This window comes from Heteronotia binoei, chromosome 10 (assembly GCF_032191835.1).
Source record: "Heteronotia binoei isolate CCM8104 ecotype False Entrance Well chromosome 10, APGP_CSIRO_Hbin_v1, whole genome shotgun sequence".
Lineage (NCBI taxonomy): Eukaryota > Metazoa > Chordata > Lepidosauria > Squamata > Gekkonidae > Heteronotia > Heteronotia binoei.
Genome location: NC_083232.1, coordinates 49,567,313 through 49,581,085, shown reverse-complemented (window position 1 = coordinate 49,581,085; position 13,773 = coordinate 49,567,313).

The window sequence follows — 13,773 nt, the reverse complement described above, 5'->3', positions numbered from 1 at the left end:
ATAGAGGGCCTAATTTCCTAAAGGAAATTTAACTATGGGAGTTTGTTATCGTCCACCAAATCAAAAGATAGAGGACGATTATAATATGATGGAAGGATTAAAGATAGTGGCTAAACATAAAAACTGTGTCATATTAGGTGATTTTAACTACCTGCAGATTGATTGGGTCAATATGTGTTCTGGTCGAGAGAAAGAGATTGAGTTTCTAGATGCTCTCAATGACTGTGCTATGGAGCAGATGGTCTCAGAACCTATCAGGGGTGGGGAGATCCTGGATTTGGTCCTAAGTAATGCCCAAGACTTGGTGAGAGATGCAAAAGTGATCGCACCGCTTGGGAGCAGTGACCATAATGTTATTGATTTTACCATTTGTATAAACAGGGAGTTGCCCCAAAAGACCAGCACAACCACGTTTAACTTTAAAAGGGGTAAATTCTCTGAGATGAGGTGGCATGTGAAGAGGAAACTGAAAGGAAAGGTAAATACAGTCAAAACCCTTGGGGAAGCCTGGAGGCTATTTAAAACTACAATCCTAGAAGCTCAGATAAAATATATACCACAAGTTAGGAAAGGCACAAAGAGGTATAAGAAAAGGCCTGCATGGTTAACAAACAAAGTAATGGAAGCTGTAAAAGGTAAGAAGGACTCCTTTAAGAGGTGGAAAGCTAGTCCAAGTGAGATTAATAAAAGGGAACACAGGCTGTGGTAAATCAAATGCAAGACTGTGATCAGGCAGGCAAAAAGGGACTATGAAGAGCATATTGCAAAAAACACAAAGACCAACAATAAAACTTTCTTCAAATATATTAGAAGTAGGAAACCAGCCAGGGAGGCAGTGGGGCCCTTGGATGACCAAGGGGTCAAAGGATTACTGAAGGAGGACAGGGAAATGGCTGAGAAGCTGAATGCATTTTTTGCCTTCATGTTCACTGTGTAAGATGAGAAGTGTTTGCCTGCTTCAGAACCACTTATTTTGGAAGGGGTGTTGAAAGACCTGAATCAGATTTAGGTGACAAGAGAGGAGGTCCTGCAACTGATAGACGAATTAAAAACTAAGAAATCACCAGGTCCGAATGGCATACATCCAAGCATTCTGAAAGAACTCAAAGTTGAACTTGTGGATCTTCTGACAAAAATATGTAATCTTTCATTGAAATCTGCCTCCATTCCTGAGGACTGGAAGGTAGCAAATGTCACCCACATCTTGAAAAAGGGTTCCAGAGGAGATCCGGGAAATTACAGGCCAGTCAGTCTGACTTCAATACCGGGAAAGTTGGTAGAAACCATTACCAAGGACAGAATGAGTAGGCACATTGATGAACACAAGTTATGGATGAAGACTCAGCATGGGTTCTGTAAGGCAAGATCTTGCCTCACTGTTACATTTCTTTGAGGGGATGAAAAAGCATGTGTACAAAGGGGACCCAATAGATGTTGTTCACCTTGACTTCCAGAAAGCTTTTGATAAAGTTCCTCATCAAAGGCTCCTTAGTAAGCTCGAGAGTCATGGAGTAAAAGGACAGGTCCTCTTGTGGATCAAAAACTGGCTAATTAATAGGAAGCAGTGAGTGAGTATAAATGGGCAGTCTTTGCAGTGGAGGACGGTAAGCAGTGGGGTGCCACAGGGCTCAGTACTGGGTCCCATGCTCTTTAACTTGTTCATAAATGATTTGGAGTTGGGAGTAGGCAGTGAAGTGGCCAAGTTTGCAGATGACACTAAATTGTTCAGGGTGGTGAGAACCAGAGAGGATTGTGAGGCACTCCCGTGGGATCTATTGAGGCTGGGTGAGTGGGCGTCAACATGGCAGATGAGATTCAATGTGGCCAAGTGCACATTGGTACCAAAAATCCCAGCTACAAATACAAGTTGATGGGTTGTGAACTGGCAGAGACTGACCAAGAGAGAGATCTTGGGGTCATGGTAGATAACTCACTGAAAATGTCAAGATAGTGTGTGATTGCAATAAAAAAGGCCAATGCCATGCTGGGATTTATTAGGAAGGGAATTGAAAACAAATCCGCCAGTATCATAATGCCCCTGTATAAATCGATGGTGCGGACTCATTTGAAATACTGTGTACAATTCTGGTCACAGCACCTCAAAAAGGATATTATAGCATTGGAAAACGTCCAGAAAAGGGCAACTAGAATGATTAAAGGGTTGGAACACTTTCCCTATGAAGAAAGGTTAAAACGCTTGGGGCTCTTTAGCTTGGAGAAACTTTGACTGCGGGGTGACATAATAGAGGTTTACAAGATTATGCATGGGATGGAGAAAGTAGAGAAAGAAGTACTTTTCTCCCTTTCTCACAATACAAGAACTCGTGGGCATTCAATGAAATTGCTGAGCAGTCGGGTTAAAACGGATAAAAGGAAGTACTTCTTCACCCAAAGGGTGATTAACAAGTGGAATTCACTGCCACAGGAGGTGGTGGCAGCTACAAGCATAGCCAGCTTCAAGAGGGGGTTAGATAAAAATATGGAGCAGAGGTCCATCAGTGGCTATTAGCCATAGTGTGTGTGTGTGTATATTTGGCCTCTGTGTGACACAGAGTGTTGGACTGGATGGGCCATTGGCCTGATCCAGCATGGCTTCTCTTATGTTCTTATGTTCAGTTGCTGTTGGAAGATAGCAGCAGAAGGGAACAGATGCATTTCCGTGGGGAGAGAGTTCCAGAGTTTTTAAGCATGACTAAAAGGCTGTCTCCCATGTTGAGACTTGCCTAATCTCAGAAAACAGGGGCATCTGAAGCAGGGTGTAATGACTGAGTGCGTCCATAATGGTGTAGGGCAGTGGTTTTTCAGGTATGTTGGTCCCAAACAGTATTACAGGGCTTTGAAACAAATTGGGAGCCAGTGTATGGGCCAAGACTGAAGTGATATAGTTCCTACACAGGGCCGGTGCATGGGAGTAGGTGAAGTAGGCAGCCACCTAGGGTGCCACTTCGCTTTGGGGGCAGGTGTCCCCTCCCTGCCGACCCGAACATCCCTCACCCAGCCTCCTCCCACTTCAAAGGGAGCTGGTAAAGATGCCATTGCCAGCTCCCATTGAAGTGGGAGGAGGCCAGGCTAAGTGTGGCCTCTTTGCCATCTCTCCTTTTGAAGCGAGAGAGAGCCGGCTGAGTGCTTGCGTGAAGTACGTGCGATCTGATGATATCATGTATGGTGACATCATTGGGCCATGCGTGCAAAGTGCACACGAGAGGGAGGGGAGGAGGCACAGGACTTGGCCTTGGGTACCAGAAAACGTAGCACCAGGCCTGTCCCTATAATCCACTAGTGCAGCATTCTGTATTGACTGAAGTTTTTGAACACTTCTCAAGACAGTCCCATGTAGAGCATATTGTAGTAATCTGAATCTTGATGCAACTGGGGCATGTACTACAGTGGCCAGATCTTTTCTGCCAGGAAAGGCTGCAGCTGGCTGATAAAATCAACTTCTGGCTGTTGGAAGTGAAGGCTCTGTCTCCTGCCCCAGACTCTAGACTTCATAACAACAGATAGCTAGATAGGACCATTGACCTTTTCATCAAATGAACAAAGCAGGAGTCAAGTGGCACCTTTAAGACCAACAAAGTTTTATTCAGAACATAAGCTTTCATGTGCTAAAAGCACACTTCTTCAGACGAGGGGATCAGGTACAGTTGGTTGATTAAGAGGGCACACTTATACAGAGCTGGGATCACATGGTGGAACAGTGTAACAATTTAGAAGGCCGTTTGGTCTGGATAGCCATAAAAGGTAATAAAAGTTGCCTGCCAATTGGTTTTTCTGCAAGTCTAGGTAAATTACAAAAGGACATGTATTTCCTCGTTGCTGTCCACCTAATTTACTTCTCAACATCAATCTGTACAGACTTTCCTAGAGGACGCTTCCGTCCTTGACCCATTTCAGTCCGGCTTTCGCCCGGGACATGGGACGGAGACAGTGTTGGTTGCCCTAGTGGATGACCTTCAACGGCATCTGGATCGGGGTGGCTTGGCGGTGCTGATGCTGTTAGACCTGTCGGCTGCGTTCGACACGGTCGACCATCGGCTACTGACGTGCCGCCTTGCCGACACGGGGATTCAGGGGTTGGCCTTACAGTGGCTTTCCTCTTTCCTGGAAGGTCGGGGACAAAGGGTCGCAATTGGGGGGGAGCTATCCTGGAGGTGCACACTCGATTGTGGTTTGCCCCAAGGGGCGGTTCTCTCCCCGATGTTATTTAACATCTACATGCGGCCTCTTGCCCAGATTGCCCGAAGGTACGGGCTAGGGTGTCACCAGTACGCTGATGACACCCAGCTCTATCTACTGATGGACGGCCAGCCGGTCTGCGCTCCGGAAAATCTTGATTGGGCACTACAGGCCGAGGCTGAGTGGCTCAGACTGAGTGGGCTGAAGCTAAATCCTACGAAGACAGAGGTCCTTTGCTTGGGTCGCCGGGGAATACCCCTACCAGTTTTTGACGGTGCGCTGCTGACGGCGGCGGACAGGGTCAGGAGCTTGGGGGTGCTATTGGAGCCTTCCTTAAAGATGGAGGCTCAGATAGCAGCCGCTGCCAAGTCCGCATTTTTTCATCTTAGGTGGGCAAGGCAGCTGGCCCCCTTCCTGGAGCGCGACGACCTAGCAACAGTGATCCATGCTACGGTCACCTCGAGGCTGGACTACTGCAATGCCCTCTACATGGGGCTGCCCCTGTCCCGAACTCGGAAATTGCAGCTGGTGCAGAATGCCGCGGCCCGGCTGTTATTGGGTCTCCCAAAGTGGGGACACATTCGGCCGGGTCTTCGGACTCTGCACTGGCTTCCAGTGATATACCGAGTCCGGTACAAGGTGCTGGTAATTACCTTTAAAGCCCTATATGGCCTGGGACCTGCCTACCTGAAGGACCGTCTCTCCCCACATGTTTCCCAGAGAGTACTGAGGTCAGGAACACAAAATCTCCTCACTATCCCCGGGCTAAAAGAAGCCCGCTTGAAATCCACCAGAGAAAGGGCTTTCTCCGTTATGGCCCCTACATGGTGGAATCAGCTGCCGGAGGAGGTGAGGGCCCTGCGGGACCTTGTTCAGTTCCGCAGGGCCTGTAAGACGACCCTCTTCCAGAACTCAATGTAGCTTGGCCAGATGTCTGTTCTATATGTAATTGGAATGTTTACTGGTTTTTAAGGTTTTAACTGTTTTAACTGTTTAATTGTTTATATATTTAAAATTGTTTAATTTTTTTATGTTTGACCACTTTCTGGAAGCCGCCCTGAGACACTTGTGGGAAGGGTGGGATATAAATCACGAATAAATAAAAAAAAAATACATTATAAACATCAGTCTAGTTTGCCATTAGAAAAAAAGAATGCATAAAATGAAAATGGTTAAGTATATGTAATGAGATAAACAGGCAATATCCCTTATTTGAGCATGTCAATATAAAACATTATTCTGATACACTATTATTAAAGAGAAATACAATGGAATACTGTAGATGTATAGCTATACTTACTGCAAGTGGGTTTAGCATATGCAATGAGATAAAAAACCAACTACTGTTCCCAGCTTTATCTGAGGCCCCTCCTAGAAATGCCTCCAAATATTTAATTCCCCCCTCCCTTTTAATTCCTCCCTCTCTTTATTGATAGTATATAGTACAGGCATCTTGTTTTTATTCTATATAAGTAGATCTTCTTTTCCCATCTTGCCTTTCCAGTGCCAGTTTGGTGTAGTGGACTCTAATCTGGAAAACTAGATTTGATTCCCCACTCCTTCACGTGCAGTTGCTGGGTCACTCTGGGACAGTAATAGTTCTCCCAGAGCTGTTTGTTCAAGAGCAGTTATTGACGAGCTCTCTCCGCCTACCTCACAGGATTTCTGTTGTGAGGAGAGGAAGAGAAGGCTGCTCTGAGATTCTGAGTGAAGGGTGGGACATCAATCCAATCTTCTCCTCCTGTTCCTCCTCTTCCTCACTAATAAACAAAATGTTGTCACTGGATGGGTGGAGTCGGAGTTGTAATGATTCAGTAGTGGTCGTGTAGTAACTGGGATTATTTTATTTTTTTTAGCTGTTTAGTCCAAGTCTATGGTCTGTACCTTTTAGACCCTGGCGAGGAAGAGAGATGATGTTTAGTTTCTTACAGACACCAGTCATTAGTTTACATTCCTGAGTTTGATAAGGCCACCTGCAGACCATTAGATTATGTGGCTCAGATTGCCCTTTCAAGGATTTTGGATAGTTGAAGTTGGGTGGGGTTCCCATGCAATGGCTGAACATGTGAATATCAATCAGTTCAGCTCTCTGTCAAATTCCTTATTTACATATGTCAGATTCCTTATATGTCAAGCTCCTCAGCCAGTTTATTGGGATCAGGTTAATCAGTTAGGTCTAAGTGGCAATTAATGCCTAGGGGTAGAGGTTTCCAGGAGTGGTCTCCTTCTTTTGGTCTATCCAGTGATGCTGGATAGGTCAGGGGTGGCCAATGGTAGCTCTCCAAATGTTTTTTGCCTACAACTCCCATTAGCCCCAGCCATTGGCCATGCTGGCTGGTGCTGTTGGAAGTTGTAGGCAAAAAAATCTCAAAAGCTACCGTTGGCCACTCCTGCCATAGGGTGCTGTTGCTGTTCTATTGGGAAACCCTAAAACTCTGCCAGATGGGTCGAGATTTTGGTTTGCCTTGTTGACTGTCCCTATTGGAAACTGACTGTGTTTCAAGAATTCATTCTTATGACTGGTGCTATGATGACCAAGGTACTTTAGCTAGAGAGAAGTAAAAGTCTTTTTTATTATTTTCTCTTCACATAGTATTTTGGTATGGCTTTGGACCATAGTATTCACATAGTATTTTGGTATGGCTTTGGACCATAAATAAACCTTGAGTGGTGTGTTTGTCTGGGGTTTGCAGAGGCTTTGGCCCTACTAACAGTGAGTGTACCTGGGGGATTTTAGCTCTCAGGAGATAAAACCTGTACTCCAGATTAATGTTCCAGAGGAAGCAAAGAGGGCTTGTGCTCTGCATTCCTGGACCAAACAAGCATGGTGGCAACCTATCATGAACTAGGTGCAAGAAAGACTTCCTTCCTACTTTGCTAATATTAACCCAGAATGCCCCTCCTGTCAGGGTTTCCAGACCAGCCTCCCTCCAGGAAGCTGGGGGAGTGCTGGAGGTCTAATTGCTGGGTGGTGCACTACAGGTGGCAATGCTGAACTGTTTTTATAAGCATGTGGCATAATCATTTATTGGATTATGGTTATTGTTCCCATTATTATATGTATGTTGGTGAACAAGGTCACAATACTAAAATAAAATTGTATTCATAAGTCTAAAACAGTGTCTCTACCAATCTGTAGCCTTCCTCTGGTCTACTATTGACATACCAGGAGGCTTACAACATGCCTGCCTATTATGCTTACAACATGCCTGCCTATTCTGCCCCCCGCCCTCATTTGCTCATGCTTGATCAAGTGAGCATCAGAAGAGAAGTGGAGTGATTAATGTCAGAGTCCCCCATTGTCTTTACCATGAAAAATTAGGGAATTCCATAAGAGTCACCTGCAGGGGGGCTAGTGCTCTAATGTCACTTCTTGGAGATTATCAGGAAATAATATCACTGAACCACTAATGTGCCCCCTTCCCAAGGCTCTGCCCCGAAAAGCTCCCAGGCTTCGCAACTGAAGGACCTAGAAACCTTGCATACCGGTGATATTAATACTGAGGCTAGCTTGTTCAAATTAACTTTTATTAAACTGCTGCATCAGGCCGCTACTAAAGACCACATATAGAAATTAAAGTTTAGAGAGCCTAATACAATTAGTAATCCCATTAGTAGCTGTAATGATATTAAGAGCTTAGACTAAAATTACATTAAATAACCATTTAAAAACAAGTTGTCTTCAGTAAAATTTAATCCACTGGGAATGAATTAAATGCCAGTCATTATTAAAAGTTCCTTCATGACCTTTTCTTTTTGGATGTTAAAATCTTACGTGTTTGCAATAAAGAAAATTGAAAGTTTTGGTCTTTAACTCTTTTTTCTTCATGACAGGTTGCTGTCATGGAGGATCATCTGTTGAAACAGGCATTCTTTAGCATTATCCATTAATTATATTGAGTTATATTGCCCCTACTTCTCATTTTATTCCTTATTCTCTTCTTTCTAAATCCAGATTCTGCTGCTTGAAAATAATGTCTTGTACTTCCCTTTTCTTAGCTGTCCCCCCCCCCCCCCCCCACCAAATGTCTCAGCTTTCTTCTGGAGTACACGCAAATAATCCTAATTTATAAACAGCAAGTGTTTTCAGCCTGTCCTCGAAAGGCTTTGAAAATGTGCAGCTAATTTGTACCCAGGAGCTGTCGTTCTAAAGGCCATGGGATGAAGCAGAATTTCTTGGCTAAATCAGAGCTTTCTCATGGACTCAGCAGAGTTTAGAATCAATCAATTGCCCTCATATTAAGTGCCACTTAAGTAATAGCCCCCCACTGTCTAAACCAAGGGTGTCAAACTCATTTGTTATGAAGGATGGATCTGACACGAGACCTTGCTGGGCTGGGCCATGTGTGTCATAAAATGTAATGTCAGGTAGCAGAGATATAAACTTTATGAAGGGCACAGACAAACACAATAATCTTTTTTTTTTTTTTTAAAAGAGCCTTAAAATAAAGCACGCTTAAAACAGTAGCACTTGTTGGTCTTAAAGGTGCCTTGTTTGTATCTCTCCTATGTGATATAGGGAACTGGGCAAAGGAAGCTCTTTCCTTTCTTCCCCAGGGAACCAAGAGGAGCCTCAGCCAATAGAAGGAAGAGAGGCTTGGCTCAGTAGCTCTGCTGTGCTATTGAGAGAACTTGGCAAAGTAAGCTATTCCTCCTCCCTTCCCCCCAAGGGAGGAGCCTCAGCCAATGGAAGAAATAGAGGATTTGCTCTGTAGCTCCTGTGCAATTGAGCAAGCTGTCAAAGCAAACTGTGATGCAGAAGGAAGCAAGAGAGAGGAAGAAGGAAAAAGACAACAGCCAGTTGTTCGGGGGCCTGATAGAAGCCCTCTGGGGGCTTAATTTGACCCCCTGGCCACATTTTGACACCCCTGGTCTAAACAGATGGTTTAAAAATCTTTCTATGATTTCCTCTTAAGATCAGAATAATTGGCACTGCCATCCTAAGAACAGTGTATCCTTCTAACTTCATTATTTTTAGTAGATTTAGAAAGGTGTTAGTCGGTTTAGGATTGCATTGGTAGAGTTAAGATTGCCATGTATATAGCTAGGTTCTCTATGACACTAGAGCTCAGTTATCAAGAGGTTTAATAAGAAAACAGAATATACGGAGGGTTTAATATGCATACAGATCTTTTTCATTTAACATAGCAAAGAACAAAAAAGTACTTCACTCAAGTATCAAGAGGATGTTGAGCTTTACGCTCTATGTTCCTGCAACATGGCTGATGTGATTCAGCTTACTTTATATTGCCACATGATGAAAATATGCTAAATAACATGGGAGAGTAATTTGCTATAACTAAGAGAGTAAATAAATACGCTACTGCTTTTGTTAATAACTTATTTATGCTGGCATTTGGGCAATTTTCTATTTGAGAGGTGATGGATATATATCATCTGCTTTTGGCTGACAACTCAACCTTTTCATATGAGCATTTGTATCATAGGCTAGTATGGATGGAGATTCTTCATCAGATTCCGTCCCTTCTATAATTGTTGCAGATCTTTCTTTCTTTCTTTCTTTCTTTCTTTCTTTCTTTCTTTCTTTCTTTCTTTCTTTCTTTCTTTCTTTCTTTCTTTCTTTCTTTCTTTCTTTCTTTCTTTCTTTCTTTCTTTCTTTCTTTCTTTCTTTCTCTCCCCCCCTTTTCTCCCTTTCTCTCTCACCCCCTTTCTCTCTCTCTCCCATCCCATCCCTTTGTTGCATTTTTTGATGTCTCAACATATCCTCTTGGCATATGGGAGAAAATAGCACTATTTAGACAGAGTGGCTGCCAACTGAGCTTGCTGTTTTGTTTGCCACTTATATTTTGAATATACAATCTGGGGAAAATTTCAGAGGTGTGGAAGATTTTAAACAATGTACAAAACTAGATTTGGAGCATTTGAAAAGACTTTGGGAGTGAAGTGCAGTTAATTATGATTAGAGCTTAGATGCTAAAATAAATAACACAAAGCTCCCTAATACAAAACCTGGTTACAATACTGCATAGGCCACATTCAGTCATTGCAACAAACTGCACATTATTTAAACAGTGTTGTTTTGAAAAACCAGTTAGTGTAGCAGGTGATCAAAACAAGCTTGAGTCTGGAAATCTCAGTTTGTCTGCTGTTCACTTCTTATCCTAGACAAATTACCAGATGCTATCCAGATGCTAAACATTTGTTTATTGACTTCCAGACTCCGTCATCTTGGCTTCAGAGGTGTTCGCAGATTGTCTCCTGTGGCACCTCTGAGTCTAGCTGTTGGAGGGGTGTCACAGAAGTGATGCCCCCATAGGAAAGCCCTGGAGGGGCTTTTTCTTTGGCATGGGACTTTTACGAGGAGTTAAGGATACAGTGGCGACTGCCCTTGTGCTTCCTGTATGTCCTGACGCTCCGCAGCCATGAAAAGCTGGCACACCAGTAGAAAGAGAACACCCGACTCCTTTCTTGCTTTTGCTTTCTTCAGTAAGTCTTTGATGTAGCATCTTTCTACTCCTAATGTGACGATTCTACTTGGCAAGTAAGTGACTTTTAAATTCCGCTGGCTAATAGGTCACTTTGCATAACAGACTAGCTCAAAAGAAGAGAAATGAAAGTTATGAGCAGTCTTAAGTATCAGTAACTATGTAAATTGGATTGAATATAGCTACTAAAATCGACCCGGATTATAATTGGACATATACTAAAGAGATAATTATTAGGCTGCAATATGATCTGAACATAAAGGAGATATATTTTAGAGAGATCTGTCTCTATCGCCTGACTGTCTTTGAAAGGATAACATTTGAAATCTCAGCTGGAGCTGTTGTGGAATGTGGATTTAGCAGGAGCTTGAAGCTACTTTATAATTTGGAGACTTATAATTTATAATTATAAGAGACTGAGTTTGCTGTCAGAGAAAAATGGCACTGCCTAGCGAAATGTCTTATAAAAAAGATATCTTATCAAATATCATATCTCTGAAACAGGATCTTGGCTCATTTATGCAGCTTATTAAAGAGCAAATGAGTTGTTTTATGCTGAAAGCTAGCGAAATTGCAAACCTACAGGAGTTGAGTGCTAAAGAGATTCTGCTGACGTCTGTGGAATCGGAATGGGAAAGTGATACGCTCTGAAAACAAACAAAGGAAAACCAAAATGGTCTCCTATGTCGCAGTATTAAAACAAGATTGGAAATTAAGATCCAGTGAAGTCATGCTGAGAGGGAAAAATGGCGTTGAATTCTTCCTCCCACTGTTGAGGGGGCAGGCCACATTGAGAAGAGAAAAGGTACACTCTGATCAGCAAATTAAGATGTGGAAAGCTTTCCGGAAGAAGGCTCTTGAATTTTTTTTTCATTTTAGTGGATGGTTGGATATGGAACCCTGCGATTTCAAAAGGCAAACTGTGATGTTTGGGTCACATTAAATGGGCTGTCTCTGATGTAATATGGATGCAGAAATTAAAGGAACTCAAAAGCTTTTAATTTTTGGGAAGAAGGATTCCTGAATTTTGATTTTTCCTTTTTTGTGGGTAAACAAACATGCAGCTATTAATAATGAACAGATATCTGATTTTAAAAGAATAAGGGAGATCCTAAAGAAGTAAGAGAGTTGGTAAAATTGTAATTAAATATATAGTCAATTTGGATTAATGCTAAAGAGTGCAGATATATTTCCTTATATAGTAGATTTATTTATAAGTATGGTTATTTAGTGAAAATGCTTATACTTATGTAAGAGCTGGATTAACTGTTGAAAAGGCAGATAGCACAATTGTTTGTAATCTGGTAGATTTGTTTCTAACATGTTCCTTTGGAGAAACTGTTTAGACTGAGATAGACAAATTATTAAGTTGTATCTTTTGTAATTTGTTAAAGATAAAGAGATGATTTTTAATTTGTGCCTATAATAGGGTTAAGTTAAATCAGACAAAATTGGTGTTGAGAGGTTTTGAATTTTTTTAACTTTATATATTTGTTTGTGTTTAAGAAGAATTGTTTAGATTCATATTGCTAGTACTAGTTTATTTTAAAAAAATTGGCAATGAAAGAAAGGAAGGTAAAATATATGGAGATCTTTATACTTGCAGGTAGAATGATCTGAGTATTTTATTGGGAGGTAGAATTATAATTGATATATTTGTACTTTTTTCTGTTTTCCCCATTCTGTCAATCCCCCTTTCCCCCTTTTTATATTCTCTGCATTGCTTTTTTCTTTTGTAGTTTAAATCAATAAAAAATTATAAAAAAAATTGTTTATTCATTTATTTTTTAAAAAATGTATGGTGCCTTTCTGCCCAGTTAGGGCCCTCAAGAGTACTCCTAATGAAACAGAAAAGTCTTCACTTGGTGCTGGAAGACAATGATTGAGAGAGAAAGACAAATCTCCCTTGGGAAAGAATTACAGAACTTTGGTGCCATGATCAAGAAGGCCCTTTTTACAGTTGTTGCCTGTCTATCCTCTGGTGATGGGGACACCTGAAGCAAATGTGGATAGGGTCAAAAATAGTGGTATAATGTGGAACACATTGAAGCTAACTGTCCTTTTCTGATTTGTATACTGTACATACTTTTGTCTAGCTTTGAAGGTTATCTGGCAATTCTTTGATTATATTTAAGGCTTATGTCTTTCTGTGTAAAAAAACATCTTCCCCCTTCTGGTATTTGCAACATTAGTATATGTTTACTTATGAGTTTTGGAATTTAATATTCAAATATAATTTTAAAATAAATGTAAAGTAAATTTATTTAATCTTTTTAAATTAGAAACAAATAATCTTTTAAAATTAGAAACATAAATAATATTAACTCATGGCTTTTGTAGTTATTGCCAACACAAAAAAGATTAGAAATGGTAAGAGTAATACTTGAAAAAATCCTCATCTCTTCTCTCTACAATATATGGTCCAACTGATGTAATAAATAAATAGTCATATCTCAGGAAAAACTCTAGGCTTGGTATACAGCAGCTTTGGGTTGTGGAAGATGTAACTGATATGAGTATACAGATTTGTATCTGCACACACCTACGATCAAGAGAGTACATTTATAAAAAGCGGAAGGGAGGAAATTGCAAAGTTTTAGGGAAGGGACATACAACATTAAATCTGGGGCTTGAGGTGTGGAGAGGTCCAGGGGGTTGATGCAGTGGGGGTCAAGGATTAGAATATCAGGGAGGAAAAGGTGTGTGGGGGGAAGCCTACAGTGTTTATCAGGAGTTCTCAGCAGGAAACCAGAGTTCTAATGAACAGAGATCTGGACCAGGGATCTGAGGAACAATTTGCTAGAGTCTGGGGTCCTTCTTTTACGGATAGAAGATCCCCAGGGTATCTTCTGGTTTTTGATTGGGTCAAGACAAAAAGTTTTGAATTTCACTGGCTGGTTTAAAGTTAAAGGGAGAGCCAGTTTGGTGTAGTGGTTAAGTGTGCGGACTCTTGTCTGGGAGAACCAGGTTTGATTCCCCACTCCTCCACTTGCACCTGCTGGAATGGCCTTGGGTCAGCCATAGCTCTGGCAGAGGTTGTCCTTGAAAGGGCAGCTGCTTTGAGAGTCCTCTCAGCCCCACCCACCTGACAGGGTGTCTGTTGTGGAGGAGGAAGATAAAGGAGATTGTGAGCCGCTCTGAGACTCTTCGG